Consider the following 18080-nt stretch of genomic DNA (forward strand, 5'->3'; position numbering starts at 1 on the left):
ATCTTTTCCTCCCGGTTCTATGAAAGAGAGCTTTGCACACGCGCGCAGTGCTCTAAAACCGCCCTTGGTGTGTCAGCGCTGGTGAACTGAGCTGTTTGTTAGCTCAACTGAAGCGCGGCAATCCACTCTGCCGCGCGAATCAGCTGAGCTAAAAACCAAGGACAGGGAACAATGGTAATACCAACCAGAGGTGGTATTTGCTGGTTCTCCAAACTACTCAAAATGTTCACTACTCGTTCTCCCAAACCGGTCTGAACCGACTGAATTCCACCTCTGCTGCAATAATATATATGTCGGGAGACGAGGCGAAAGAAAATGACTTGGTTGTCCTCTCCTCGCATGCCTGAAAAAATGTCATACTTCTGTTTTTACATGCTTTAGCATCCATTATTTCAATGTATAGTTCTAAACTGATCTTTTACATAGATATATTTATTTATCCCAAGCACAGTCAGTTCTTTTTTTAAAAAAAATCCTGTTCTTAGGAGTTAGATAAAACAAGAACGTAAGCAATGTCTGCTTTTGCTGCAAAATCCGCGTGAAACCTTCAGAAAGTCACCTTGCTGTGTTTAAAGTTTCGAAACAATCGCTCGGCCTGAGCTAGGCTCACAGCAAATGGCTACAGTCGTTCCCAATAAAATTCGCCACGTGGCCTGACTTTGGGGATTGTCAAACTGCTTCCGATAGGAGAAGCAACCTGAAACAATTATTTTGCAAGTTGTTTGTAGTTCCAAAAGTCAGATAGCAATGCATGTACCTTGAATTCTTTGTAGATGTAAAAGTGATCTATAAATACCTGTAAGTAAATTAATGGACTGACAGATTTTAGTTTCTATCCAACATTGCTGGCTATGGGTAGTCCTTGATTTGCAACCACTCGTTTAGTGACGGTCAGAAGTTACAATGGCACTGGAAAAAGGGGACCTCTGACTGTTTTTGGTTTGTACATTTACAACCATTGCAGCATCTCCGTGGTCACCAAAATTCAGACACTTGGCAACTGACTCACGTTTATGACGGTTGCAGTGTCCCAAGGTCATGTGACCCCCTTCTGACAAGCAAAATCAATGGGGAACTCAGATTCACTTAACAACCATGTTACGACTGCTGTGGCAAGAAAGAAAGTAAAATGGGGCAAAATTCATTTAACAACTGCCTTACTTAGCAACTGAAAATGTGGACTCAGCTGTGGTTGTACGTCAAGGACTACCGATAGGGGGAGAGTACTTTCCTTCTAGCATCTCCTCTTCCACCCCAAACAAATCTTGAGGAAGCTCTTCAGATCATGATAGGAGCTACTCAACGAAGGAGAGGAAAAGAAGGTCAGCTGTATAAGCTGAAGTTCACATACACCAGGCTTGTCCAAACTTGGCAACTTTAAGACTTGTGGACTTCAACTCCCAGAATTCCCCCCCCCCATCCGTCCGTCCGCACATCATCAAGATGAAGAGCAAGAGGAGGAATTCTGGGAGTTGAAGTACACAAGTCTTAAAGTTGCCAAGTTTGGACACCCCTGACATACACAGTGTTGAATGTAGTCTTGTAGACATGTGCAATTTCATCAATGGAATCTCTTGAAATATATGGCTATATTGGTACCAAAAAAATGTTCTTTCACTGAGGATCGTCCTCCACCCCCTGTATTTTCTTAAGAGAAACGGATGTCTTTGGATTCTTTTTTTTTCATGGCAAAAGATCGATATGACAAAATGAAGTGTTGTACCACAATGATCCCACCTGTTAAAAAGTTTAATAAAGAGTTATAGAATTTGACACACTTTGTACTTTAAATGATGTGGTCTCTTTCTTTTCTTTTCCCAACAAAACAAACGTTAATAATACAAAAAAAGAAAGTTTTTTTAAAAAAATACAAATTAAAAGATACAAACTAAGAAAGAAATAGGATACTTATCAATAGTCCGTGATTTACTAATGAATTCACTGCTATAATACAAACAACACAAAATATTATCGTAAGATATTAAAGAAAAATCTCTGGTCTGTTTCTTTTTAAAGTTACATTTGGATTATAAGTATGTGTCCTCTGCCTTGGCTGGTTCCAAACCCTAAACCCAGCTGGACATATTTCCAAGATGGGAATTTCCACCACTGTTAATCAGCCTGGTCTCAGCAATGGATGTCAGGTTGGCTTGTTCTCCCCCAACTGGGACACAAAATAAGGGAGGGGGCTTGTTCTTGACTGACTGGTATTCATCAGCAGCAGCCAAAGGTGTGGATCTCTGAGGATCCAGGTTCTGGGCATGAGCTCAAGAGGGCCGGAACATACCACTGGTATTCTCCAAATCACCTGCGGGCAGGACAAGAAGCAATGGGTGGACACTAATCAAGGAGAGAAGCAACTTAGAACTGAGGAGAAATTTCCTGACAGTTAGAACAATTAATCAGTGGAACAGCTTGCCTCCAGAAGTTATGAATGCCCCAACACTGGAAGTCTTTAAGAAGATGTTGGATAGCCATTTGTCTGAAGTGGTGGAGGGTTTCCTGCCTAAGTTGGACTAGAACCACGATGGTGAACCTATATCTGCCGGCACACGAGCTGTCAGCTCCAGCACGCACGTGCGTTCCAGCCAGCTGATTTTCAGCCTTTTGGAGGGCCAGAGGAAGCCATTTTCACCCTCCCTGAGCTTCAGGAAAGCCTCCGGAGCCTGGGGAGGGCAAGAAAAATGGACCCAACAGGTCTACCGGAAGTTCATTAAACGACCTCCTCCAGCCCACCGGAGGAAATATCAAGCTCAGAGGCGAGCAGTGCAGCCCATGTGTGTGGGGAGCATGTGTGTGGGGTTGTGGGGGAGGAGCACTTTGCATTATGGATGCCAGCACACACCATGCACTGTTGCGCACACGTCCTTGCATTTTTGGCACCCAACAAAAAGGTTCGCCATCACTGGATAGAAGAACCTCCAAGGTCCCTTCCAACTCTGTTATTCTATGCTTCTAGGTATTAAGTATTGGAGTTCTCTCCAGTGGCAGTTAAGCACCAACTCTCAGTGCCAGCCTGAACCCTCGTTCTCTGCACCCCCTCATTCATGCAATGTACCTGCCCCAGTAATTGATCTGACCAATTGGGGGAGGACCTCATACATAACACTCACCTCTACCATGTCTTTCATTTGAAGGGGAGGATACCAGACCTCTCTATGGACTCCTGAGTGTCCTTATGCACTCACCCTTGAAGCCTTTTCTCTACATCTGAGCTCTTGTGCCACCCCAAACTAGCTCTCTGTCACTCCCTATCAGCTCCAGTAGATGCCTTTTCTCCCCAATGTTCTTTCTTGAGGTCTTTGGGCTCAATCTTCTTTGACTTTCTTTACACCACCTTTCAACGTCTGCTCTTTTTGAAAAATATTTATCCTCCTGCCTTTATTGCTTTATAAGGAACTCAAGGTGGTGAATATACACACGATAATCTTCCTTCCTCCTCCTATTCCCCCATAACCAACAACCTTGTGAAAGAGTTTGGGCTGAGAAAGAATGACTGGCCCAAAGTTATCCAGCTGTTTTTCATACTAAAGGTGGGACTAGAATTCACAGTCTCCCGGTTTCTAGGCCAGCTTCTCATGTGGCCCCTTGGGAAAATAAATTGCCCACCCCTGTTCTGGAGGCTGCACAAGAATACACCCCTTTTTTGCATGGCCTCCACAGCCTCTGAAAAGCACATGAGAATGGGGCATGCTTTCGAAAATGTTGATGTTAGTGAATGCTGGTGTGTCACCCAAGATGTCACCCAAGAGAAATTGGCCTACAAACTGGGAAACTGTGAGTTCTGGTCTTCAGGCAGGAATGCCAGGTGGGTGTCCTTTCCATAGGTTCACCATCACTGTCCTATTCCCTGATTCCTACCTACCAAACCATATCCTCCAGCAATTAATTTATAATTAAAGCTCATTTGAGAAGATGTTCATGGCGCAAGGACAGACCAGAGCAGCGATGGCGACCTTTTTTGGCTCAAGTGCCATAAGCGGGGGGACCGCAGGGGGGGGGGGTCGTGCATGGGCGTGCCACACCCATAATGCAATGTGCGACACCCCCCCAGCACACATGCGGCCATGACAGCCGTGACCCCCATTTTTTGCATGCTTTTTTTGCCCTGCCCAGGCTCCAGGGGTTTTATAGGAGCCTGGGGAGGGCGAAAACAGCCTCCCACCCCCCAGAGGCCTTCCGGAGGCTTCAAGAGCTTCCCTAAAGCCTCCGGAGTGCAAAAAAACAGCTCTAAGGGCAAACCGGAAGTTCAGGAACGGACTTCCGGTTTGCTCGTAGGGCCGTCTTTAGTCCTCCAGAGCCTTCGGGGACATTCAGGAGGCTTCCCTGAAGGCTCCGGAGGAATAAAAACAGCCCTACGAGCAAACTAGAATCTCACGTGCCCTAACAAATGGCTCCGTGTGCCACCTGTGGCATGCGTGGCATAGGTTCGCCATCCCGGGACTAGAGCAGGGATGACTGGCTGAGTAATTCTGGGAGTTGAAGTCCACAAGTCTTAAAGTTTCCAAGTTTCGAGACCCCATAGACTAGAGCAAAGCCTAAATTCTTTCAGTGCCAGTCTGTTTCCCAGCCACAAATCCAAGCTCTAAAAAAAATGGCATATACTCCTCAGCATCCAATTGACCTCTATTCTGGGCAGTAGGAAAGCCATTAAAACTGCCCTGGGGAAATTAATAAGTTCCCTCTTTAGTGAGGTATTTCTTTTACCTAGTTTTAAAGTGCCCGGGGTGTAAGTGAAAACAGATGTTTTATTATGATTGTACTTATTGGTCTAATCTTTTAATTTTATTTAGAGACAATGAATAAGTAAGCCTCTCAGAGACAGTATGGATTCACAGGGGTGACAAACTGGCAGCCTGCGGGCCAGATCTGTCCCGTGCAGGCCACGCCCACCCAAGCTCCACGAATGGGGAAAACGTCATGAAACATCACATGATAGCAACGTAACAGGCTGATTTTGACACACATGGATTAGAGTGATATAGCCATAATAAAAATAAAGTTAGTAGGATTGTCATTTTAAAAAAAATATGAATGAAGCTTGTCTAAAATCTAGAAGATTTTTTGCTGAAGAACTTTCTTCTGTATTGAAACCATATTGAAACAACTAAAAGTTGCACCTTCCGGGTTTGATGTACATTTTGCACAGACAACAGACAGTGCACATTGAAGCTTGGCTGCTGTGAACACTGGTAACATGTCTTTGCAATGGGCATCTTCCACCAACATGCCTAAAGGCCGTGAAAGCTCACACAGAGTAAAATTGAACTTGTGCAATGTATCCCATTTAGAATAGAATAGAGTAGAGCAGAGCAGAGCAGAGCAGAGCAGAATAGAATAGAATAGAATAGAAGAGTTGGAAGGGACCTTGGAGGTCTTCTAGTCCAACCCCCTGCCTAGACAGGAAACCCTACACTACTTCAGACAAATGGTTATCCAATATCTTCTTGAAAACTTCCAGTGTTCCATTTTCAACTTCTGGAGGCAAATTGTTCCACTGATTAATTGTTCTAACTATCAGGAAATTTCTCCTCAGTTCTAAGTTGCTTCTCTCCTTGATTAGTTTCCACCCATTGCTTCTTGTTCTACCCTCAAGTGCTTTGGAGAATAGATTGATTCCCTCTTCTTTATGGCAACCCCTGAGATATTGGAACACTGCTATCATGTCTCCCCTAGTCCTTCTTTTCATTAAACTAGACATACCCAGTTGCTTCACATGTTTTAGTCTACAGTCCCCTAATAATCTTTGTTGTCCTTCTCTGCTCTCTTTCTAGAGTCTCCACATCTTTTTTACATCGTGGTGACCAAAACTGGATGCAGTATTCCAAGTGTGGCCTTACCAAGGCATTATAAAGTGGTATTAACACTTCACGTGATCTTGATTCTATCCCTCTGTTGATGCAGCCTAGAACTGTGTTGGCTTTTTTGGCAGCTGCTGCACACTGCTGGCTCATATTTAAATGGTTCTCCACTAGGACTCCAAGATCCCTTTCACAGTTACTACTACTGAGCAAGGTATCACCTATACTGTACCTGTGCATTTCGTTTTTCTTGCCTAAATGTAGAACCTTACTCTTTTCACCATTTAATTCCTATACTGTATCGTGTGCTCGTTTTAACCACGTTACGTCGTGTCCAGCGGCCTAATTGTAACATATGTCCGTTTCTGTGTCGGTATGAGAGGCAATTCCACTTGGTTGGTTTTGCCTTATTTCTTTACCCTCCGCCTCCCTCTTTTTGGCTCTCTGTCATCTGTTAGATTAGGCGGATGACATGCCCCCGCCATGAAATCAATTTTTTAAACAAAAGGACAGAACTTTGAACCTTAGCTCCAAGTTAAAGAGTAACAACAAATGGAGACGAATCGATGGCTGGCAAATATTGGTTGTGTGTGACCTGTGGACATTCCAATTTGAAAAATGTCATTTTCCCTCTGCAAACTGTTCCCTCTAACTCCCACCCCACACACACCTATGAAAAACTATCGCTTTAACGTAGCGAAAGCCCACAGGAGACTCTGCTTAAACTTTATGACTTTGGTAGCCCTCAACTTCCATTCGTTTAGCAACCAAAGTTACAATGACACTGAAAAAAGTGATTTACAACCAGTCCTTGGCAAGCCGCATGCATTTACAAAAGTTGCAGCATCCCAGAGTGGTCCTTCCCAGCCAGCTTCTGACATGCAAAGCCGATGTCGGAAGCCGGATTCGTTTAATGACCACATGATTCATTTAACAACTCCGGGGATTTGCTGAACAAACATGGCAAAAATGGTCATAAAATCAGGGACGCCTCTCTGAGCAATTGCTTAATAAAGGAAATTCTTGACAATTGTGGTTGTAAGTTGAGGACTATCAAGACTGCATATTGCCTATTTCTCATCCAAGAAGCTTCTTCAGTTCTGGGAGTTTAAAGGGTTTTCTACTGTACTTGTGTATCATGAGATGGTGGCCTACAGCTGCCGTGCAATTCAAGGAAAAGATGTGGCTGCTTTAAAGAGTGGCAGAAAGGTGCTATGTTTGCTTTCCAATTGTGTCATGCGTTGAGGACTACTGCACTGCATATTGCCTATTTTTACAAAATTCTCAAGCTAGCTTTGTTGGAAAACAAAACGTATGAAGAAAAGTGGTTCAAGAGGAGTGACCTGATAGAGATATGCCCGAAAGGAGAATCAGTTGACGTGTTGTCATGTTAGTCTTCCTTCATCCAAAACTGATTCTCTCTTCGAGCGTATCTCTTGTCAAATCATTCCTCTTGAACCATTTTTCTTCAGACATTTTGTTTTCCAACAAAGCTAGCTTGAGAATTTTATAAAAATAGGCAATATGCAGTGCAGTAGTCCTCAACGCATGACACAATTGGAAATCAAACATAGCACCTTTCTGCCACTCTTTAAAGCAGCTGCATCTTTTCTTGAATTGCACGGCAGCTGTAGGCCGCCGTCTCAGGATACAGAAATACAGTCAGAGGTGGGTTGCTCCCGCTTCAGCCAGGATCAGGCGAACCGGTAGTATTGGTGGCGGGAGCCTCCGCCCACCTGCCCGGACACTTCTGCGCATGTGCAAAAGCATCGCAGGAAGGGGAAAAAAATAGAAACCCACCACTGAGTACAGTACAAAACTCTTTAAACTCCCAGAACTGAAGAAGTTTCTTGGATGAGAAGCGAAACGTCTTCAAAGAAAGCCCACTTGCCTTTTGAAAAAACATCTTTGGGATAACCGTGACCTGGATGATTAAGAATCTCCATAGACAAACCCACAGCTCTTTGATGGGGTCATGAGGCAGCTATGCAATTGTACTTCCCGCATGCTCTGAAGTATCTTTTTGGCATCAAATCTGAAATGATCCAAAGGTTGAAATGTTTGTACTTCTGTGGGTGACTCGTTCCCAACAAAATCTACTTGTTCCAAAAGTTCACAGGTCAGAGGGAGGAACAGCAGATGAAAGGGCTGATGTGATAATCAGAAACATTGATCTCAGACATACTAGGAGCCAATGCTAGTCATTTACAGACTCAAACCTAAATGGATATACCCCTCTCATTTTATCACTCATTGGTTAACACACGACACACCCAAAACCACATTGACACGTATCCATTTTTTAAAAACTCATGGAAGCTTTGTACCTAGAATTAGCATTTAGCACAATTTAAAATATTTCAAAGCATTGGCCAAATGAATAAAAAAATTAAGTTTCACTAAAAAAAGTGTTCAGTTCTCTAAATTCTTAAATATATTGTTGATTGACATTGACATGGAAAAAAAGAAGAAAAATTAAGCAAACTTTGCAATTCATTTATTAGGTACACATTTACAAATTAGATTGAAATCACACTTTTAACACGAAGTAGTTTTGAAGTGATTTGATTTATTTCTGAAAGTTTTGCTGCTTCATTGATGTGTTGGAATGGAAATATATCAAAAGAAGAACCAAATTAGGACCAACCAAATTTTTGTGTAACTCTTCTTCAGGCTGAAAATTAGCACAGAGGAAAAGGAGGATTGGGGAGAAGTAGAAAAGCAAGGATTGATCGTAGTACGGTTTCTAGAAATCTGAAAAATGTAAATTTTAGTTGGCTTGTTCCATGTATTTTGTGATAATGTGAGTAAGTGGCTTCTTAACATGCATGTTGAAGAGAGCTAGAGTTATCAGAAACAGGTAGTCTGGGGTTTTTAGGAGAATTGTGCCCGATTTCACATCTTCTTTTGCCACAATTGTTAAGCGAATTATTGCAGTTACTAAGTGAATCACACAGTAATTACACTCCACTTGCCCCATTGAATTTGTTTGTTGGAAGCTGCCTAGAAAGATTGCAAAGGAAACCCACATGATCTTGAGTCTCTGCAACCATCATAAAAACGTATCAGTTGCTGATTGCCTGGGCTAAAAACTTTGGATATGCAATAGAATTAGCTAAATGGCAGAAATTATGGGATAGAAGTATTAAATTGACTATGTCAACTGCCTGTAAAGAAAATCTGTAAAAGATTTGTACGATCTGAAGAGAAACCAGAGTATCTGTGAAATGTGCAATGGCAATTTGGTTTAACTTTGAAAACAATTTAAATTAAGAGACGAAGATGAAATGTTAAAGAGTGGAATGGGGGATTTGAGTAACCAATCTAGCGACGGAGTTGGTGTTATTGTAAGAGATTAGACATTAAGGGCGATTAGTGATATTGTTTATGTACTAAGAAGAAAATAGGTTTAAGATTAAAAAAAATATGGAAAGAGAATAATATGGCTGAAATCGGAAACAGAGATAAGATGTAAAATGGATTATGTATATGAGTGGATGTAAAAGAAAAGATCCGGACAACACTTTGTTCATAAAATATGTAAAAATTTGCAATAAAAAATAAAAACCTTGAGGGGGGGGAGGAAGAAAATCTGTATAAAATGTTTTATAGATGGCATTTTGCACTGGCAAGATTGGCAAAAATGTATAAAGATAGATCTGCTAAGTGCTGGAAGTGTAATCAATCACCTGGTTCATACTACCATATGTGGTGGACATGCCCAAAAGCTAAAACATATTGGACAAAAATACATACTCGGTTGGAAAAAATGATAAAGCAACACGTAGACTTGAAACCAGAGATTTAGTGACCATTCAAAGTTACAACAGCACTGAAAAAAGTGACTTATGGCCTTTTTCACACTTATGACCGTTCATGTTCACGTGATCAAAATTCAGTCACTTGGTTATTGACTCGTATTTATGACAGTTGCCGACAGAGCCTTCCCCAGACTCCAGGACTGGCCCATGTTCCTCCCTAACCTCCTCACTGTCTCAGTCTGCGACCAACTCCGCTGGCGGGCCACAACAGTTTGGAGGTTGTAAGGAAAGGCTTGAACCTTTCAAGGGTAGTTTAATTGGTTTTCCTATACAGGTAGTCAGTCCTTCACTTGCGATAGGAATTGAGGCCAAAATGACTGTTGTTAAATGAATTTGTTGTTAGACGAGACAGTTGTTAAATGAATTTTGCCCCACTTTACAACCTCTCTTGCCACAGCTGTTAAGTGAATCACTGCGGATATTAAGTTCGCAACAGGGTCATTCTATGAATCTGCCATCCCCATTGATGTTGCTTGTCATCAGGTCACAAGAGGGGATCACATGATCCACGGCAACCGTCATAAATCCGAGTCAATTGCCAAACCAATGAATTTTGATCACATAACCATGGGGATGTTGCAGCAGTCATAAGTGTGAAAAATGGTGATAAGTCACTTTTTTCAGTGTCATTGTAACTTTGAACAGTCACTAAATGAGAAATTTTAAGTTGAGGACTAGCTGTATCTTTGCAGAGAGTTGGACTAGGTGACCTTTAGGGTTCCTTCCGACTTCCTAATTTTATGATTCTGCGATTACAAATTTGTATTGCTCCAAACTTCTGAAATAGTCCTTTGATCTTGCATTGGGGAGGTAAGATTACACCTTCCTTATGCAAGCCTCTTGAATAAATTTTTGTCTTGAAGGTAAAGGTACTGTTTTCATGACCTTAAGGGTTTATATCTTTTAATTGCATTAAATATGTGTTTTCTTTGGGAGGATAATTCCCATTTTGTAAGACCTGAGTGGTTATTAATATATTAATGAGATCAACAAGGCAGTAATTTTTTTTTAAAAAAAAATACAAGGATGGCTCTGTATGCTGAAAAACTCAATAGAACATGAATAATATATGGGCAAATGTCATCTGGGACTTTTGTTTTGCAAATAAGATTCACGCTTTACAATGTTTGCTCAAGCAAAGCTCTGGAAAAGAAAAACTTACATATATCTCAGTGGATTTGAAACGTTGAAGCCTTCTGTTACAATTCTTCTGAAAAGTTCCATGCAGATGGGAAATGTTAATGGATTTCTCTTCCACTATCAATTCTTGCCGATTATGAATCTGGACTTATCATGCATGCTACAATTAATTAACTAAACAGTCTAATGTTTTACAGTTCTACAGTTCCACAGAGGAATTATTGAGTCTGTCATCTGCACCTCTATAACTGTCTGATTTGGTTCTGCAACCCAACAATACAGACACAGAGCTCAATGGATAATCAGAACTGCATAAAAAACAATAACTGCCAACCTGCCTTCCATTGAGGGCCTCTATATTGCATGAGTCAAAAAGAAGGCTGTGAAAATATCTACAGACCCCTTGCATCCTGGACATAAATTGTTTCAACTCCTACCTTCAAAACAATGCTATAGAGCACTGCACACCAAGACAACTAGACACAAGAACAGTTTTTCCCCAAACATCATCACTCTGCTAAACAAATAATTCTCTTAACACTGTCAAACTATTCACTAAGGCTGCATTACTATTACTATTAATCTTCTCATAGTTCCTATCACCCATCTCCTCCCACCTATGACTGCATGACTGAAACTTTGTTGCTTGTATTCTTACGATTTATATTGATATTGATTGTTTCCTGATTGTTTATTTGTACCCTATGACTATGAATTGTCTTCTTCTGAACCTCCGAATCCTTACAGATGTGGATACATGGTGTTGGGATATTAAATTGTCTTAAATTGTAAGAATGTCCTTCTGCTCGATGGCCGTCTATTCCTGCCTTGGGCAGTGGTTGGATTAGAAGATCTCCAAGGACCCTTGAAGTCCTATAATTCTATGGTACTTCTTCCCTGAATACCTATCTCTGCTGAGCTTCCCAATCTGATGTTGGCGCTCCATTCTGAAGTTCCAAGACGAAGCCAGTGTGAATTGCGAATCTGCCAAGTCTATTATTTCATCCAATTATTCTCCATCTCCATTCACGCGATGCTTCCTCAGCTATGGATATGTTCTCAAAGTTAGAATAGAATAGAATTCTTTATTGGCCAAGTGTGATTGGACACACAAGGAATTTGTCTCTGGTGCATATGCTCTCAGTGTACATAAAAGGACAAGATACATTCATCAGCGCTCCATGGCGCAGGACCTAGGTACTTGTGGGATCGTATCCTGCCCCATACATCCCTTCGGCCGATCCGCTCTCACAGAGAGGGACTCCTCCGGGTGCCGTCCACGAGGCAGTGCCAGCGGGCGGCACCCAGGAGTAGGGCCTTCTCTGTGATGGGCCCGACCCTCTGGAATGACCTCCCCCCGGACATCAGAACAACTACCGATCTCCGCTCCTTCCGTAAGAAGCTTAAGACCCACCTGTTTAGTTTAGCTGGCCTGGCCTAATTCCAGTTTAGTCCCTCAATTCTGCACTTTTAAATTTTTAGGGGTGGGTTTTAAGTTGATTTTTAATTTTTACCATCCTGTACAGCCGTAAGGTTTAATTTGATTTTAAGTGTATTTATTCTTGTTATATGGTTTTTAATGTGCCTGTACACCGCCCCGAGTCCCTTCGGGTAGAGGGGGCGGTCTATAAATAAAATAAAATAAAATAAAATAAAATAAAATCAAGAATCATAAGGTACACACTTAATGATAGTCATAGTCAGAGCTGGCTGAATAACACTTCTGATTTTTTTGATCAAAGAAGTTGAATATGTTATTTAGTGATTCAGTGCTTTTAGCCTTCCTGATCTGGGCTACAAGGCATCTTCTTTTCAGGACTAAATATCTATTTGCTCCCGGAAGGTCTCAAAAAATGAATAAATCATAAAAAGGATGACAATTCTACATGGGAACACAACCTTGAAAGCTGGAGATAAAGATAGAATAAGGATCGACATAGTCCTTCATTCACACATTCTTTTTTGAATACTGAAAATATGTGCCAATAACATCAATGTCAAGAGGGAACAATGGACATCAGATTGAAACCAGCAGTACCACAATTGCACAGTTGCAAACTTCATCCCCCCCCCCACTTCCTAGGTGCCACACCATTGCATGCGTGTCCCAGACGGAGAGAGTTTGCAACACAACCTTATGACACTGTTTTTTTGTTACAATGTCCAAAGAAGCAAGATCCTATGGATGCTTTTAACGTAAGCAAACTTTGTCATTCTGTGTTCCTAGGATTCTAAAGTTTCTCATATAGCAATTGTTAACCAGCAATGCAGAGGGGCTACTGAAATAATCCCGAGTTTCTGCCCGTGTCTTGCCAGCCTCATTGTGCCTATCTTTTGTCCTAAGATTCCCTGGACCTATTTTTAGATTGCAAAACTTAACCTGTGAAACCTGCTCTTTGTAAAGAGCTCTGTACGCAGATGGTCTGTGTAAATAAGTCATGATTATTCATTATCTGTAGGGATTGTCTCACTGCTGGGTAATGAAGTGGAGAAAAAGTGCAGATTACTTTTGAGAAATAAAAATAGGAGTGAAAAGAAGTCCAATCCTTAGAAGCACCTTAAACATCAGAATATCCAGTTCCAGTGGCTTCATCTTAATTTTCCATTGTTGGAAGATATAAAAACTGTCCCTATTCCTTGCCTTAGCAAGGAGGGTAATGAAGAGGGAGGGACGGAGGAAGGAAGGAAGGAAGGACAGAAGGAAGAAATGAACGAAGGAAGAAAGAAAGATTTTATCAGGGCTGTACAAAACCTTGTGGAGAGGGCCAGTGAAAGCACATGATGATTTATCATACATCATGAAATCACTGCTGCAATTGGACGCAGTGGCTCAACATCTAAGATGATGAACTTGTTGATCGAAAGGTCAGCAGTTTGGTGGTTCGAATCCCTAGCACCACGTAACGGAGTGAGCTCCTGTTACTTGTCCCAGCTTCTGCCAACCTAGCAGTTTGAAAGCATGTAAAAATGCAAGTAGAAAAATTGGGACCACCTTTGGTGAGAAGGTAATAGCATTCTGTGCGCCTCCAGCATTTAGTCATGCCGGCCACATGACCACAGAGACGACTTCGGACAGCGCTGGCTCTTTGGCTTTGATATGGAGATGAGCACCGCCCCCTAGAGTCAGGAATGACTAGCATATATGTGCAATGGGAAACTTTACCTTTACCTTATACATATACATATAGTCCTTGACTTACAGCAGGTTTTTTAGTGACCGTTCAAAATTACAACGGCACTGAAAAATGTGACTTATGACCGGTTTTCAAGCTTACAACCATTGCAGCATCCTCTTGGTCACATGATCAAAATCCACATGCTTGATAACTGGTTCATCTGTATGACGTTTCCATTGTCCCGGGGGGTCACGTGATCAGCTTCTGCAACCTTCTAACAGGCAAAGTCAATGGGAAAACCAGGTTCACTTAACAACCGTGTAACTAACTTGACAACTGTAGTGATTCACTTAACAACTGTGCCAAGAAGGGTTGTAAAATGGGGCAAAACTCACCTAATCAATGTCTCACTTAACAAACAGACATTTTGGACCCCATTGTGGTTGCAAGTCGAGGAATACCTGTCATTTGAGAATCCATCTACCCATTTGCTGGTAATGTCAGCCTTTGCCTTGGGGGGACCTTATCTTAAAAGACCATATGGAGTTGTGGATATCTGGGTAGAGACATTTATAGGAATTATTCATGACAAAATGAAACGGTTCGTGCATTTAGCTCTGAAAGCTTCTGATAAACGAGGCTGCCTTCTCAATCAATATGGCTTCTCTTGACTTTCCCCAGCATAATGGACCAAGAATTCAGAGTGCAAGAATACAAGCAATCATAGCTGATGGGAGGAAGCACAAAGCCATCATAGAAACCGGGTCCTCATTGCACGAAGGATACAAATACAGATATGTATCATCATGCACACAATGTCTCTGCCCCATGGTAGACATTCAGACAGGCAATAGGTCTCTCTTTCTATCTCTCTATCTCTCTGTGTGTGTGTGTGTCTTTCTCTGTGTGTGTGTCTCTTTCTCTCTCTTCCTCTTGCATTCTTATTTGTGCAGAAGAAATCAAAGGTGCTTATTTGTTTCCCTTTTGCTTCCCCCTCCCTCGCTTTCTCCACCGAGCTCAAACAAGAAGCCAAAGATCCATCCCGCAAGGAATTAACAGACAGAGATAGCAGCTGTTCCCAGGAAAGCAATCCATCCCAAGCAATTGGCTAACCCAAGTGATAGGAGGGCTTCAATGGCACTGAGAAAGCGGTTCACCAGTTTTGATAGAGATTGTTACCTTCCAGATTGGTGGCAAAGGGAAATCTAACTCCATAATTTAAGAAAATCATATTTATCAACATGGTAATAGTTTGAGATCCTTAGCTAAGTGCTGTTTCTTGGACTTTGGTTGGGGACGGGCAGGCAGGTGGGCAAGCACAGGACTCTGAAACCAGGGGTGGGCTGCTGGGGGATCACAGGGGTTCGGGAGAACCTCTAGCTAAGGTTGGGAGAATTCCCAAATCCCACTCCTGACTGGCACCACCCACCCCACTCTGCCCCTCTCAGGGTCCCCACACAACCAGTTTTGGATGCAGGTAAGTGCAGAGTGCATGCAGAGGCTCGGGGAGGGCGAAAAAAAGGTGGACAATGAATGGCCCCTCCCAGAGGAAAAAGAAGAGGAGCAAAAGGGGAGTGGAGTTTGCAGGAGACAATTAGTTTGCTTAAGTGGTTTGTGACTCTCCGAGACACCTTGCCAAGTTTTGCAGATATCTGCCTGTCCGCTCAACAAGGCAGATAAGGTCTGTGACTGTAAATCCTCTCTTTGAAAAGACTTTGCTGGATGTGAATGAGCAGAATTCACAATAAATTAATACAAGGTTTTTTTTTGTCGGAACAAGGAGTTTGCTTCATGCTCTTGGGAAGCCTCGGTCAGAACAGTGTGCAAATAACAGGCCTTATGTTCTTGTGTCAGACATCAAGCTGCAATGACATCATTGTATCATTGCTGCCACAATATCACTACCCGGAAGCCATTTTGATGTTCTTGTGGCTTGTAACAGTTGCTCCTGTTACAACTCTGCCAATTATTCCATTTAAAAAGTTACAAGGAATCACCACCTTACTATATAGGTCAGGGGGTGGCAAACTCGATTTCATTGAGGGCCACATCAGGGTTGTGTTTGACCTTGAGGTGGGTGTGGCCAGCTTGACATCACTCATATCAGTGGTGTCTGTGGTGGCCCGAGCACTCTGCCAGCGAAAAAGGGCTCCCGAGCTCCGTTTTTGGGTACAGCAGCTTCATGCAACCCTCTGCCAGCAAAAATGGAGCTTGGGAAGGGTGCCCGCAACCCTCACAAGCTCCATTCTCAGGTTCAATTGCCTCCTGCAACCCTCTGCCAGCGAAAACAGAGCGCAGGAGGGCCAGCCGCAGCTCTCCCAAGCTCCGTTTTTGCTGGCAGAGGCAGTGCGAGCCGGTCCTTTGCTGTTTCCAGGGGGGTCTCCCTGGCCAAATCTAAGCACCCCATGGGCCGGATCCTGCCCCCAGGCCTCGGGTTTGACACTCCTGCTATAGGTGATTGGCAGAAGGAAATGAGATATCTCGGCATTTGGATGAAATATAAACATTTGTTTTAGCTGAGTTACTAATATCTCTTTTTCCCTTACCATTTTAAGGGAAACTGGCACTGAGAGCATAAGATACATAAGATGCTCTCAGTGCCAATTACAGCTCAAAATGTAGGTAAAGTTAGAAGAGTCTGCTTGATTAATTCTGTAAGTCTTACACAGCAATAACTCTTTAACTTAAAACGTTTCATTGCAGAGAAAGTGAGTTGTGCTGGCCTGATCCAATTTGATGGTTGGGCCTCTTTGTTTGCCGCTTGCTGAGTATTTGAAGGTTCTTCCCCAGCACTCACCCATTTTTCTCTCTGGCCTATTTGCGAGGCCGAGACCTCATTTTTACGCAACGGTTCCCTGCCAGACTCCAATATATAACCCATTGGGATGGCTGAGCCTCAGAACATGACAAGCCATCAGCAATTATTGAAAACCGCTTTCCCTTTTTGGCTGCTTCTGGTAAGAAACCAGGCTGGGGTAATCCAGTGCCAAGTTCTGTCTGTCTCTGTCTCTGTCTCTCTCTCTCCCCCCTCCCTCTCTTCCTTCTCTCTCTCTCTCTCTCTCTCTCTCCCCTCCCTCTCTTCCTCCCTTGCTTTTCTCTCTCTCTCTCTCCCTTCCTCTCTCCCTCTCTTTTCTCTCTCCCTCCCTTCTCTCTCCCTCCCTCCCTCTCCCCCTCTCTTTTCTCTTTCCCACCCTCCCTCTATCCCTCTCTTTTCTCTCTCCCTCCCTCCCTTCCCTCCCTCCCTCCCTTCTCTCTCTCTCTGTGTGGTATGCTCTATGTCATTTGCACAGCCGGCATCTGTTTGAATAGTTTTGTTTGAATAGCTTTGCAACAGAGGTCTGGAGTCTGATGACCGAATGGCCAGATTAGCTGGTCATCCTTTCTTTCTTTCTTTCTTTTTCCTCCTTTCTTTCTTTTGGGAGCCAACGCCTGTCCCCTTTGCTATCAGTTGCAAGCAAATAAAAGAGCTCTCTCCTTATCTATTTCAACATAGGCCATTGGCGCATTTGGAAACGTTTTGCAACGATGCGCTCCTGGAACGCAGCAGGGATTGTGTGGGTCCCTGAACCTCTTCCTGCTTTGATGCTTCACATTACACAGAGTCTTCTGGGGTATCAGCAGGTGGTGCAGCCTGCAAATTGCAGAAGCATCCAAACAATGCATCGGAATAACCACAACTTGTGTGTTAGATTTTAACATCTCTGGGAAGTCTGCTGTGTATACATCTGCACAGAGAAAACAACCTGGTACCCTCCAGATCTGTTGGGTTAGGATTTTCTGAATCATTGAGGTTGCCCATCCTGGCTTGCTTCTGCTGAAATATATGTTGGACTATAGGCCTGGTTCAGAGGTGGGTTCCTGCCAGTTCTAACGTCTTCTATAAAAGAGGTTCCACAAATCTACAGTGCCGTTTAGAACCGGTTCCAGCTCCCTCCCCCCCCCGCCCGTCCGCACATCATCAAGATGAAGAGCGAGAGGAGGAATTCTGGGAATTGAAGTCCACAAGTCTTAAAACTGTCAAGTTTGAACACCCCTAGGGTTTTTTTTCTAAAGGGTTAGGGGTGGAAGGGTCTTGTAACTTGACAGCTTTAAGACTTGTGTGCTTCAATGCCAGAGTTTCTGAGCCAACATTTTGGTTGCTAAGCAAGAGTGTTGTTAAGTGAATTTCACCACATTTTACAAGTTGGCCATGCCCTCCCAGT

This window comes from Natrix helvetica (genome assembly GCF_964273705.1).
Source record: "Natrix helvetica genome assembly, chromosome: 2".
Taxonomy (NCBI): Eukaryota; Metazoa; Chordata; class Lepidosauria; order Squamata; family Natricidae; genus Natrix; species Natrix helvetica.